This window comes from Malaya genurostris, chromosome 3 (assembly GCF_030247185.1).
Source record: "Malaya genurostris strain Urasoe2022 chromosome 3, Malgen_1.1, whole genome shotgun sequence".
Taxonomy (NCBI): domain Eukaryota; kingdom Metazoa; phylum Arthropoda; class Insecta; order Diptera; family Culicidae; genus Malaya; species Malaya genurostris.
In genome coordinates, this window is record NC_080572.1 from 164,626,458 (window position 1) to 164,639,337 (window position 12,880).

Consider the following 12,880-nt stretch of genomic DNA (forward strand, 5'->3'; position numbering starts at 1 on the left):
GACTTTTGGTTCCGGAGATATGATTGTATAAGTGACGTAACCGACAAAAAGCGTTGTATTTGAACGCGCTCAATTTTCTCAGAGATGGCTGAACCGATTTGAACAAACTTGGACTCGTTTGAAAGCTACTGGCGGGCCATTGATCAAGTTCGAAGATCAAATGGCTGTGACTTTTGGTCCCGGAGATATGATTGTATAAGTGACGTAACCGACAAAAAGCGTTGTATTTGAACGCGCTCAATTTTCTCAGAGATGGCTGATCCGATTTTAACAAACTTGGGCTCGTTTGAAAGCTACTGTCGGGCCGTTGATCAAGTTCGAAGATCAAATGGTTGTGACTTTTGGTTCCAGATATATAATTGTATAAGTGACGTAACCGACAAAACACGTTGATTTTTACCGCTCTTATATATATATATATATATATATATGGGTGCCAAAATTTTGGGATCACCTCTATTTTCGTTAAGTTCTAGTGCTCAAAAGTTCAAGCACCTCGAAAAAAGCCTTCATGCAAAATTTGACCTAAATCGGACATGCTTAAGGGGTGCTGCCCGGTGGTAAAGGTTTGACAATTTTCGATCTTGAAAAAGCACCATAGGGGGGAGTACATGAAATTTCCAAAATCGAAAATTTTTTTTGATGCCAAAACTCTTAAAACTGCATGAAACATCGAAATTTAGTGTCATCTCAAAAAAATTTTTTTTTGAAAAAATCAACTTTCTGGGACTTAGAAAAATTTTCATATTTTTTCTAAGTCCCAAAAAGTCGACTTTTTCAAAAAAATTTTTTTTCGAGATGACACTAAATCTCGACGTTTCATGCAATTCTAAGCCTTTTGGCATCAAAAATTTTTTTTCGATTTCGAAAATTTCATGTACTCCCTCCTATGGTGATTTTTCAAGATATATGAAAATTCCACTAAGTGGACTAAGAAGGGTTTTTGCCTTTCTCTATAGAAAGGTATTAGAATTGCTGGAAAAACCGACTTTCGAACGGAGCCTCGGAGACCCATAGTGTTATATACCATTCGACTCAGTTCGACGAGATCGGAAAATGTCTGTGTGTGTGTGTGTGTGTGTATGTGTGTGTGTGTGTATGTGTGTGTGTATGTGTGTGCACTTTTCGAAGATATTTGAACGCGCTCAATTTTCTCAGAGATGGCTCAACCGATTTTAACAAACTTGGGCTCGTTTGAAAGCTACTATCGGGGCATTGATCAAGTTCGAAGATAAAATGGCTGTGACTTTTGGTTCCGGAGATATGATTGTATAAGTGACGTAACCGACAAAAAGCGTTGTATTTGAACGCGCTCAATTTTCTCAGAGATGGCTGAACCGATTTGAACAAACTTGGACTCGTTTGAAAGCTACTGGCGGGCCATTGATCAAGTTCGAAGATCAAATGGCTGTGACTTTTGGTCCCGGAGATATGATTGTATAAGTGACGTAACCGACAAAAAGCGTTGTATTTGAACGCGCTCAATTTTCTCAGAGATGGCTGATCCGATTTTAACAAACTTGGGCTCGTTTGAAAGCTACTGTCGGGCCGTTGATCAAGTTCGAAGATCAAATGGTTGTGACTTTTGGTTCCAGATATATAATTGTATAAGTGACGTAACCGACAAAACACGTTGATTTTTACCGCTCTTATATATATATATATATATATATATATATATATATATATATATATATATATATATATATATATATATGGGTGCCAAAATTTTGGGATCACCTCTATTTTCGTTAAGTTCTAGTGCTCAAAAGTTCAAGCACCTCGAAAAAAGCCTTCATGCAAAATTTGACCTAAATCGGACATGCTTAAGGGGTGCTGCCCGGTGGTAAAGGTTTGACAATTTTCGATCTTGAAAAAGCACCATAGGGGGGAGTACATGAAATTTCCAAAATCGAAAATTTTTTTTGATGCCAAAACTCTTAAAACTGCATGAAACATCGAAATTTAGTGTCATCTCAAAAAAATTTTTTTTTGAAAAAATCAACTTTCTGGGACTTAGAAAAATTTTCATATTTTTTCTAAGTCCCAAAGTCGATTTTTTCAAAAAATTTTTTTTTTCGAGATGACACTAAATCTCGACGTTTCATGCAATTCTAAGTCTTTTGGCATCAAAAATTTTTTTTCGATTTCGAAAATTTCATGTACTCCCCCCTATGGTGATTTTTCAAGATATATGAAAATTTCACTAAGTGGACTAAGAAGGCTTTTTGCCTTTCTCTATAGAAAGGTATTAGAATTGCTGGAAAAACCGACTTTCGAACGGAGCCTCGGAGACCCATAGTGTTATATACCATTCGACTCAGTTCGTCGAGATCGGAAAATGTCTGTGTGTGTGTGTGTGTGTGTGTGTGTGTGTGTGTATGTGTGTGTGTGTATGTGTGTGTGTGTGTATGTGTGTGCACTTTTCGAAGATATTTGAACGCGCTCAATTTTCTCAGAGATGGCTGAACCGATTTGAACAAACTTGGGCTCGTTTGAAAGCTACTGTCGGGCCATTGATCAAGTTCGAAGATCAAATGGCTGTGATTTTTGGTTCAGGAGATATGATTCTATAAGTGACGTAACCGACAAAAAGCGTTGTATTTGAACGCGCTCAATTTTCTCAGAGATGGCTGAACCGATTTGAACAAACTTGGGCTCGTTTGAAAGCTACTGTCGGGCCATTGATCAAGTTCAAAGATCAAATGGCTGAGACTTTTGGTTCCGGAGATATGATGGTATAAGTGACGTAACCGACAAAAATCGTGCTATTTGAACGCGCTCAATTTTCTCAGAGATGGCTGAACCGATTTTAACAAACTTGGGCTCGTTTGAAAGCTACTGTTGGGCTATTGATCAAGTTCGAAGATCAAATGGTTGTGAGTTTTGGTTCCGGAGATATGATCGTATAAGTGACGTAACCGACAAAAAGCGTTGTATTTGAACGCGCTCAATTTTATCAGAGATGGCTGATCCGATTTTAACAAACTTGGGCTCGTTTGAAAGCTACTGTCGGGCCGTTGATCAAGTTCGAAGATCAAATGGTTGTGACTTTTGGTTCCAGATATATGATGGTATAAGTGACGTAACCGACAAAACACGTTGATTTTTACCGCTCTTATATATATAAGGGTGCCAAAATTTTGGGATCAACTCTATTTTCGTAAAGTTCTAGTGCTCAAAAGTTTAAGCACCTCGAAAAAAGTCTTCATGCAAAATTTGACCTAAATCGGACATGCTTAAGGGGTGCTGCCCGGTGGTAAAGGTTTGGCAATTTTCGATCTTGAAAAAGCACCATAGGGGGGAGTACATGAAATTTCCAAAATCGAAAATTTTTTTTGATGCCAAAACTCTTAAAACTGCATAAAACATCGAAATTTAGTGTCATCTCGAAAAAAAATTTTTTTGAAAAAATCAACTTTCTGGGACTTAGAAAAATTTTCATATTTTTTCTAAGTCCCAAAAAGTCGATTTTTTCAAAAAAATTTTTTTTCGAGATGACACTAAATCTCGACGTTTCATGCAATTCTAAGCCTTTTGGCATCAAAAATTTTTTTTCGATTTCGAAAATTTCATGTACTCCCCCCTATGGTGATTTTTCAAGATATATGAAAATTTCACTAAGTGGACTAAGAAGGCTTTTTGCCTTTCTCTATAGAAAGGTATTAGAATTGCTGGAAAAACCGACTTTCGAACGGAGCCTCGGAGACCCATAGTGTTATATACCATTCGACTCAGTTCGACGAGATCGGAAAATGTCTGTGTGTGTGTGTGTGTGTGTGTGTGTATGTGTGTGTGTGTGTGTATGTGTGTGTGTATGTGTGTGCACTTTTCGAAGATATTTGAACGCGCTCAATTTTCTCAGAGATGGCTCAACCGATTTTAACAAACTTGGGCTCGTTTGAAAGCTACTATCGGGGCATTGATCAAGTTCGAAGATAAAATGGCTGTGACTTTTGGTTCCGGAGATATGATTGTATAAGTGACGTAACCGACAAAAAGCGTTGTATTTGAACGCGCTCAATTTTCTCAGAGATGGCTGAACCGATTTGAACAAACTTGGACTCGTTTGAAAGCTACTGGCGGGCCATTGATCAAGTTCGAAGATCAAATGGCTGTGACTTTTGGTCCCGGAGATATGATTGTATAAGTGACGTAACCGACAAAAAGCGTTGTATTTGAACGCGCTCAATTTTCTCAGAGATGGCTAATCCGATTTTAACAAACTTGGGCTCGTTTGAAAGCTACTGTCGGGCCGTTGATCAAGTTCGAAGATCAAATGGTTGTGACTTTTGGTTCCAGATATATAATTGTATAAGTGACGTAACCGACAAAACACGTTGATTTTTACCGCTCTTATATATATATATATATATGGGTGCCAAAATTTTGGGATCACCTCTATTTTCGTTAAGTTCTAGTGCTCAAAAGTTCAAGCACCTCGAAAAAAGCCTTCATGCAAAATTTGACCTAAATCGGACATGCTTAAGGGGTGCTGCCCGGTGGTAAAGGTTTGACAATTTTCGATCTTGAAAAAGCACCATAGGGGGGAGTACATGAAATTTCCAAAATCGAAAATTTTTTTTGATGCCAAAACTCTTAAAACTGCATGAAACATCGAAATTTAGTGTCATCTCAAAAAAATTTTTTTTTGAAAAAATCAACTTTCTGGGACTTAGAAAAATTTTCATATTTTTTCTAAGTCCCAAAGTCGATTTTTTCAAAAAATTTTTTTTTTCGAGATGACACTAAATCTCGACGTTTCATGCAATTCTAAGTCTTTTGGCATCAAAAATTTTTTTTCGATTTCGAAAATTTCATGTACTCCCCCCTATGGTGATTTTTCAAGATATATGAAAATTTCACTAAGTGGACTAAGAAGGCTTTTTGCCTTTCTCTATAGAAAGGTATTAGAATTGCTGGAAAAACCGACTTTCGAACGGAGCCTCGGAGACCCATAGTGTTATATACCATTCGACTCAGTTCGACGAGATCGGAAAATGTCTGTGTGTGTGTGTGTGTGTGTGTGTGTGTGTATGTGTGTGTGTGTATGTGTGTGTGTATGTGTGTGCACTTTTCGAAGATATTTGAACGCGCTCAATTTTCTCAGAGATGGCTCAACCGATTTTAACAAACTTGGGCTCGTTTGAAAGCTACTATCGGGGCATTGATCAAGTTCGAAGATAAAATGGCTGTGACTTTTGGTTCCGGAGATATGATTGTATAAGTGACGTAACCGACAAAAAGCGTTGTATTTGAACGCGCTCAATTTTCTCAGAGATGGCTGAACCGATTTGAACAAACTTGGACTCGTTTGAAAGCTACTGGCGGGCCATTGATCAAGTTCGAAGATCAAATGGCTGTGACTTTTGGTCCCGGAGATATGATTGTATAAGTGACGTAACCGACAAAAAGCGTTGTATTTGAACGCGCTCAATTTTCTCAGAGATGGCTGATCCGATTTTAACAAACTTGGGCTCGTTTGAAAGCTACTGTCGTGCCATTGATCAAGTTCGAAGATCAAATGGTTGTGACTTTTGGTTCCAGAAATATGATTGTATAAGTGACGTAACCGACAAAACACGTTGATTTTTACCGCTCTTGTATATATAAGGGTGCCAAAATTTTGGGATCAACTCTATTTTCGTAAAGTTCTAGTGCTCAAAAGTTTAAGCACCTCGAAAAAAGCCTTCATGCAAAATTTGACCTAAATCGGACATGCTTAAGGGGTGCTGCCCGGTGGTAAAGGTTTGACAATTATCGATCTTGAAAAAGCACCATAGGGGGGAGTACATGAAATTTCCAAAATCGAAAATTTTTTTTGATGCCAAAACTCTTAAAACTGCATAAAACATCGAAATTTAGTGTTATCCCGAAAAAATTTTTTTTTGAAAAAATCAACTTTCTGGGACTTAGAAAAATTTTCATATTTTTTCTAAGTCCCAAAAAGTCGACTTTTTCAAAAAAATTTTTTTTCGAGATGACACTAAATCTCGACGTTTCATGCAATTCTAAGCCTTTTGGCATCAAAAATTTTTTTTCGATTTCGAAAATTTCATGTACTCCCTCCTATGGTGATTTTTCAAGATATATGAAAATTCCACTAAGTGGACTAAGAAGGGTTTTGCCTTTCTCTATAGAAAGGTATTAGAATTGCTGGAAAAACCGACTTTCGAACGGAGCCTCGGAGACCCATAGTGTTATATACCATTCGACTCAGTTCGACGAGATCGGAAAATGTCTGTGTGTGTGTGTGTGTGTGTGTGTATGTGTGTGTGTGTGTGTATGTGTGTGTGTATGTGTGTGCACTTTTCGAAGATATTTGAACGCGCTCAATTTTCTCAGAGATGGCTCAACCGATTTTAACAAACTTGGGCTCGTTTGAAAGCTACTATCGGGGCATTGATCAAGTTCGAAGATAAAATGGCTGTGACTTTTGGTTCCGGAGATATGATTGTATAAGTGACGTAACCGACAAAAAGCGTTGTATTTGAACGCGCTCAATTTTCTCAGAGATGGCTGAACCGATTTGAACAAACTTGGACTCGTTTGAAAGCTACTGGCGGGCCATTGATCAAGTTCGAAGATCAAATGGCTGTGACTTTTGGTTCCGGAGATATGATTGTATAAGTGACGTAACCGACAAAAAGCGTTGTATTTGAACGCGCTCAATTTTCTCAGAGATGGCTGATCCGATTTTAACAAACTTGGACTCGTTTGAAAGCTACTGTCGGGCCGTTGATCAAGTTCGAAGATCAAATGGTTGTGACTTTTGGTTCCAGATATATGATGGTATAAGTGACGTAACCGACAAAACACGTTGATTTTTACCGCTCTTGTATATATAAGGGTGCCAAAATTTTGGGATCAACTCTATTTTCGTAAAGTTCTAGTGCTCAAAAGTTTAAGCACCTCGAAAAAAGCCTTCATGCAAAATTTGACCTAAATCGGACATGCTTAAGGGGTGCTGCCCGGTGGTAAAGGTTTGACAATTATCGATCTTGAAAAAGCACCATAGGGGGGAGTACATGAAATTTCCAAAATCGAAAATTTTTTTTGATGCCAAAACTCTTAAAACTGCATAAAACATCGAAATTTAGTGTCATCTCAAAAAAAAATTTTTTTGAAAAAATCAACTTTCTGGGACTTAGAAAAATTTTCATATTTTTTCTAAGTCCCAAAAAGTCGATTTTTTCAAAAAAAATTTTTTTCGAGATGACACTAAATCTCGACGTTTCATGCAATTCTAAGCCTTTTGGCATCAAAAATTTTTTTTCGATTTCGAAAATTTCATGTACTCCCCCCTATGGTGATTTTTAAAGATATATGAAAATTCCACTAAGTGGACTAAGAAGGGTTTTGCCTTTCTCTATAGAAAGGTATTAGAATTGCTGGAAAAACCGACTTTCGAACGGAGCCTCGGAGACCCATAGTGTTATATACCATTCGACTCAGTTCGTCGAGATCGGAAAATGTCTGTGTGTGTGTGTGTGTGTGTATGTGTGTGTGTGTGTGTATGTGTGTGTGTGTGTATGTGTGTGCACTTTTCGAAGATATTTGAACGCGCTCAATTTTCTCAGAGATGGCTGAACCGATTTGAACAAACTTGGGCTCGTTTGAAAGCTACTGTCGGGCCATTGATCAAGTTCGAAGATCAAATGGCTGTGATTTTTGGTTCAGGAGATATGATTCTATAAGTGACGTAACCGACAAAAAGCGTTGTATTTGAACGCGCTCAATTTTCTCAGAGATGGCTGAACCGATTTGAACAAACTTGGGCTCGTTTGAAAGCTACTGTCGGGCCATTGATCAAGTTCGAAGATCAAATGGCTGTGATTTTTGGTTCCGGAGATATGATTCTATAAGTGACGTAACCGACAAAAAGCGTTGTATTTGAACGCGCTCAATTTTCTCAGAGATGGCTGATCCGATTTCAACAAACTTGGGCTCGTTTGAAAGCTACTGTCGTGCCATTGATCAAGTTCGAAGATCAAATGGTTGTGACTTTTGGTTCCAGAAATATGATTGTATAAGTGACGTAACCGACAAAACACGTTGATTTTTACCGCTCTTGTATATATAAGGGTGCCAAAATTTTGGGATCAACTCTATTTTCGTAAAGTTCTAGTGCTCAAAAGTTTAAGCACCTCGAAAAAAGCCTTCATGCAAAATTTGACCTAAATCGGACATGCTTAAGGGGTGCTGCCCGGTGGTAAAGGTTTGACAATTATCGATCTTGAAAAAGCACCATAGGGGGGAGTACATGAAATTTCCAAAATAAAAAATTTTTTTTGATGCCAAAACTCTTAAAACTGCATAAAACATCGAAATTTAGTGTTATCCCGAAAAAATTTTTTTTTGAAAAAATCAACTTTCTGGGACTTAGAAAAATTTTCATATTTTTTCTAAGTCCCAAAAAGTCGACTTTTTCAAAAAAATTTTTTTTCGAGATGACACTAAATCTCGACGTTTCATGCAATTCTAAGCCTTTTGGCATCAAAAATTTTTTTTCGATTTCGAAAATTTCATGTACTCCCTCCTATGGTGATTTTTCAAGATATATGAAAATTCCACTAAGTGGACTAAGAAGGGTTTTTGCCTTTCTCTATAGAAAGGTATTAGAATTGCTGGAAAAACCGACTTTCGAACGGAGCCTCGGAGACCCATAGTGTTATATACCATTCGACTCAGTTCGTCGAGATCGGAAAATGTCTGTGTGTGTGTGTGTGTGTGTATGTGTGTGTGTGTGTATGTGTGTGTGTGTGTATGTGTGTGCACTTTTCGAAGATATTTGAACGCGCTCAATTTTCTCAGAGATGGCTGAACCGATTTGAACAAACTTGGGCTCGTTTGAAAGCTACTGTCGGGCCATTGATCAAGTTCGAAGATCAAATGGCTGTGATTTTTGGTTCAGGAGATATGATTCTATAAGTGACGTAACCGACAAAAAGCGTTGTATTTGAACGCGCTCAATTTTCTCAGAGATGGCTGAACCGATTTTAACAAACTTGGGCTCGTTTGAAAGCTACTGTCGGGCCATTGATCAAGTTCGAAGATCAAATGGCTGTGATTTTTGGTTCCGGAGATATGATTCTATAAGTGACGTAACCGACAAAAAGCGTTGTATTTGAACGCGCTCAATTTTCTCAGAGATGGCTGATCCGATTTCAACAAACTTGGGCTCGTTTGAAAGCTACTGTCGTGCCATTGATCAAGTTCGAAGATCAAATGGTTGTGACTTTTGGTTCCAGAAATATGATTGTATAAGTGACGTAACCGACAAAACACGTTGATTTTTACCGCTCTTGTATATATAAGGGTGCCAAAATTTTGGGATCAACTCTATTTTCGTAAAGTTCTAGTGCTCAAAAGTTTAAGCACCTCGAAAAAAGCCTTCATGCAAAATTTGACCTAAATCGGACATGCTTAAGGGGTGCTGCCCGGTGGTAAAGGTTTGACAATTATCGATCTTGAAAAAGCACCATAGGGGGGAGTACATGAAATTTCCAAAATCGAAAATTTTTTTTGATGCCAAAACTCTTAAAACTGCATAAAACATCGAAATTTAGTGTTATCCCGAAAAAATTTTTTTTTGAAAAAATCAACTTTCTGGGACTTAGAAAAATTTTCATATTTTTTCTAAGTCCCAAAAAGTCGACTTTTTCAAAAAAATTTTTTTTCGAGATGACACTAAATCTCGACGTTTCATGCAATTCTAAGCCTTTTGGCATCAAAAATTTTTTTTCGATTTCGAAAATTTCATGTACTCCCCCCTATGGTGATTTTTAAAGATATATGAAAATTCCACTAAGTGGACTAAGAAGGGTTTTTTAGATTAGTATCACTGTTCTCATACAAATAAGCAACGCAAATGTCAAGCACTAGTTTGAAAAAATGATGCTGACTGTGTGACATAAACACTGAAGCATGCTTTTGTGAACTACTCGAATCAATCTGAATCAATTGGCGTCTAAAATTATTTAATAAATGTATGAAACATATTTTCATGAGACTGTTATGAAAGAAGAGAAAGGCATTATCACACCACTAGGTGGATTAAGAAGAGGTTTTTTAGATTAGCATCACTGTTCTCATACAAATAAGCAACGCAAATGTCAAGCACTAGTTTGAAAAAATGATGCTGACTGTGTGACATAAACACTGAAGCATGCTTTTGTGAACTACTCGAATCAATCTGAATCAATTGGCGTCTAAAATTATTTAATAAATGTATGAAACATATTTTCATGAGACTGTTATGAAAGAAGAGAAAGGCATTATCACACCACTAGGTGGATTAAGAAGAGGTTTTTTAGATTAGCATCACTGTTCTCATACAAATAGGCAACGCAAATGTCAAGCACTAGTTTGGAAAAATGATGCTGACTGTGTGACATAAACACTGAAGCATGCTTTTGTGAACTACTCGAATCAATCTGAATCAATTGGTTTTAAAATTAGTATCCAAAATTATTCAATAAAAGTATGAAACATATTTTCATGAGACTGTTATAAAAGAAGAGAAAGGCATTATCACACCACTAGGTGGATTAAGAAGAGTTTTTTCATTTAAAATAAACTCACTTTTCAATTTAGGACACATTTTCGTCTCAAGATTTACAGTTCGTCATGTTTCTGATTATCTACTAATCGATTCGTCTCAAAACATGATCACTATTTCGCACAATTACACTACCATTGAATGCTGGATGACTTCATAATTAGAAATGCTCACTTACCACTTGTTTAGTTAACGATTAAATACTTCAAAAATTACCCGACAAGCAATAAAAGTCTACAAAAATATGAGATGAAAGTTTTTCACTTAGTTCCCTTGATTGCGCATTGTTTTCATCTCATTTGGTTTCGCGAAGATGCCAAGTTGTCTCATAATGTTACAAAAGAAAAATTGTTTTTCTTCTTCAAATTATCATCAAAAAGTATGTTTTTTGGTATCCGTTACATTAGTTTAATTATATTATTGATATTAATATTTCAATAAAACTGTTTCGGCTTCGAATATTACCAGAAAGAGCGTGTTAAATACTATTGAAAAAACCACTGTGGCAAATCTAGTAGCACTGGTTTCATTCCACTATACGTCAACATAACGCTGTGAAGTGTGTGTGTCTCATCGGCTGTGCACACAGATGCCAGATATTTTCATAGAAAATATGTATTACTTTGCATAGAAAGTCTATATCTGCTCTATTTGTCTTCACTAATAAAATGATGTTAATCATAATCCATTATCTGAATAAAAGATTTCCACTTTAACATGTGATTTGTCCGTTGATTAATAAACTTTTAAATAATCACTGCAATCAAATACTAATAGATACTCAGAGAGAAAAGTCTAATTTTTTACTTCTCACTTTTTATGAACCTGTACGAATCTGTATTAAATTTTTTAAATCTGTATAAAATCTGTACATTGATTTAAATCAGTATGCGAACGCAAAAATCTATACAATTTAGATAAATCTGCATAAATGGCATCTCTGGTTCTGCAGTTTGTTTTAAGAAGGTCTAATGCCTAAATAGTAACAATTCCGTTTTTGGTTTTATTAAAATTTCATCAAATTAGCTTTGCAATAAAATTTTAAATTTAAAGCGAAAGGTAACGGAAACGACCAAAAATTTTTTAAACGTTGAAATGATTTCAAACTGGTTTTAAAAATATCGTTTGTTGTCTCATAGTTGGCATTAGGCCGTTTTTAAGAAGAATTCTGACATTTTGAATCTAATGGTGTAATAGTGGCATATTTTATTTTGATTGCTGTCGTCATTACTAATTTATAGGATGAATAAAGGACCAACGAGAGAATGGATAAAAATCCATTGAGATGAGATTAGGAGCAGAGTAGTGAACACATAATAAGTGTTTTTAGCTGTTTCATGAATATTAGTTAAATTTTCAAGTAATGTGAATCAATTCTCAACGTGGAGCAAGGCGAATGAAGCAGTAATATGAAAAAGTTATGGTGATTTTATGGTGACGTTTTTACAAATGAGATGAAATAGGGAGCCCTTACCCTAAAAATTCTGTTCCAAACATTATAATACCCATCGTAAATTATAAAACATGTCCAGTTAGTTGAATCACTGATAAATGGGCCTTTAAAATATGAAGTCATTAGTCTACGAAAACCATGTTTAAAAATAAAATTAAGTTAGAAATATTGAGACATTACGTGTATCTTGAAATGAATCAATTTGCGCATCAACAAAAACATGTTTCTGTAGAACTCATAAAATTTAAACTGGAGCACATCACTCGTGGTTATGCCTCGAAGCCTATAATTTAACATGTATGTTGTGGTGGATCATTTAATAATTTAATAAGAAATTATCTTGTATTTTGAGAACCATTTATGTTGACAGTGAATCGTAAATATTGATTGCAACTCGGATAGTTAGTACGCTTTTCACACAGAGCAGACAAAATTGATATCACCGAAAATTGCTGTTCTTACGGGATATACAACGACATCCCATTGATGGAGCACCAGTTGTACGAGATCTGGTTTGACACCGCTAGGTGCCATTTATAGCCAATAAAAATGATGAAAACAAGTTCGTTCAGATAATGAGCTAATCAATTAATCATTTACTGTTTAGATGTTATCTCATTCATATTCACATTGAGGTTAACCTAGGAGCTAACCAACAATTTTCATTGATTGCTTACAGATATGCAAAATAGCAAAAATGTTTGCTTCTAATTCTAATGTTGAAATAATGGCAGTGTTTTACAATTGATTTACTGTTTTCATGAACATCTACAATGTTAGATATATCACCTGTCAGAGTTACTATCTGTACTGATTAAATGAAACAAGTTTGATTTTTAATGCTCATAACACTTCCCCTTAAACGT

The 12,880-nt window shown here is 36.1% G+C and overlaps 1 protein-coding gene across 1 annotated transcript in view; it reads left to right on the forward strand.

Annotated features, from left to right (window-relative positions):
• LOC131435405 (uncharacterized) overlaps nucleotides 1-12,880 on the forward strand; it is a 217,346-nt gene that overhangs the window by 105,474 nt on the left and 98,992 nt on the right. The window lies entirely within an intron of this gene.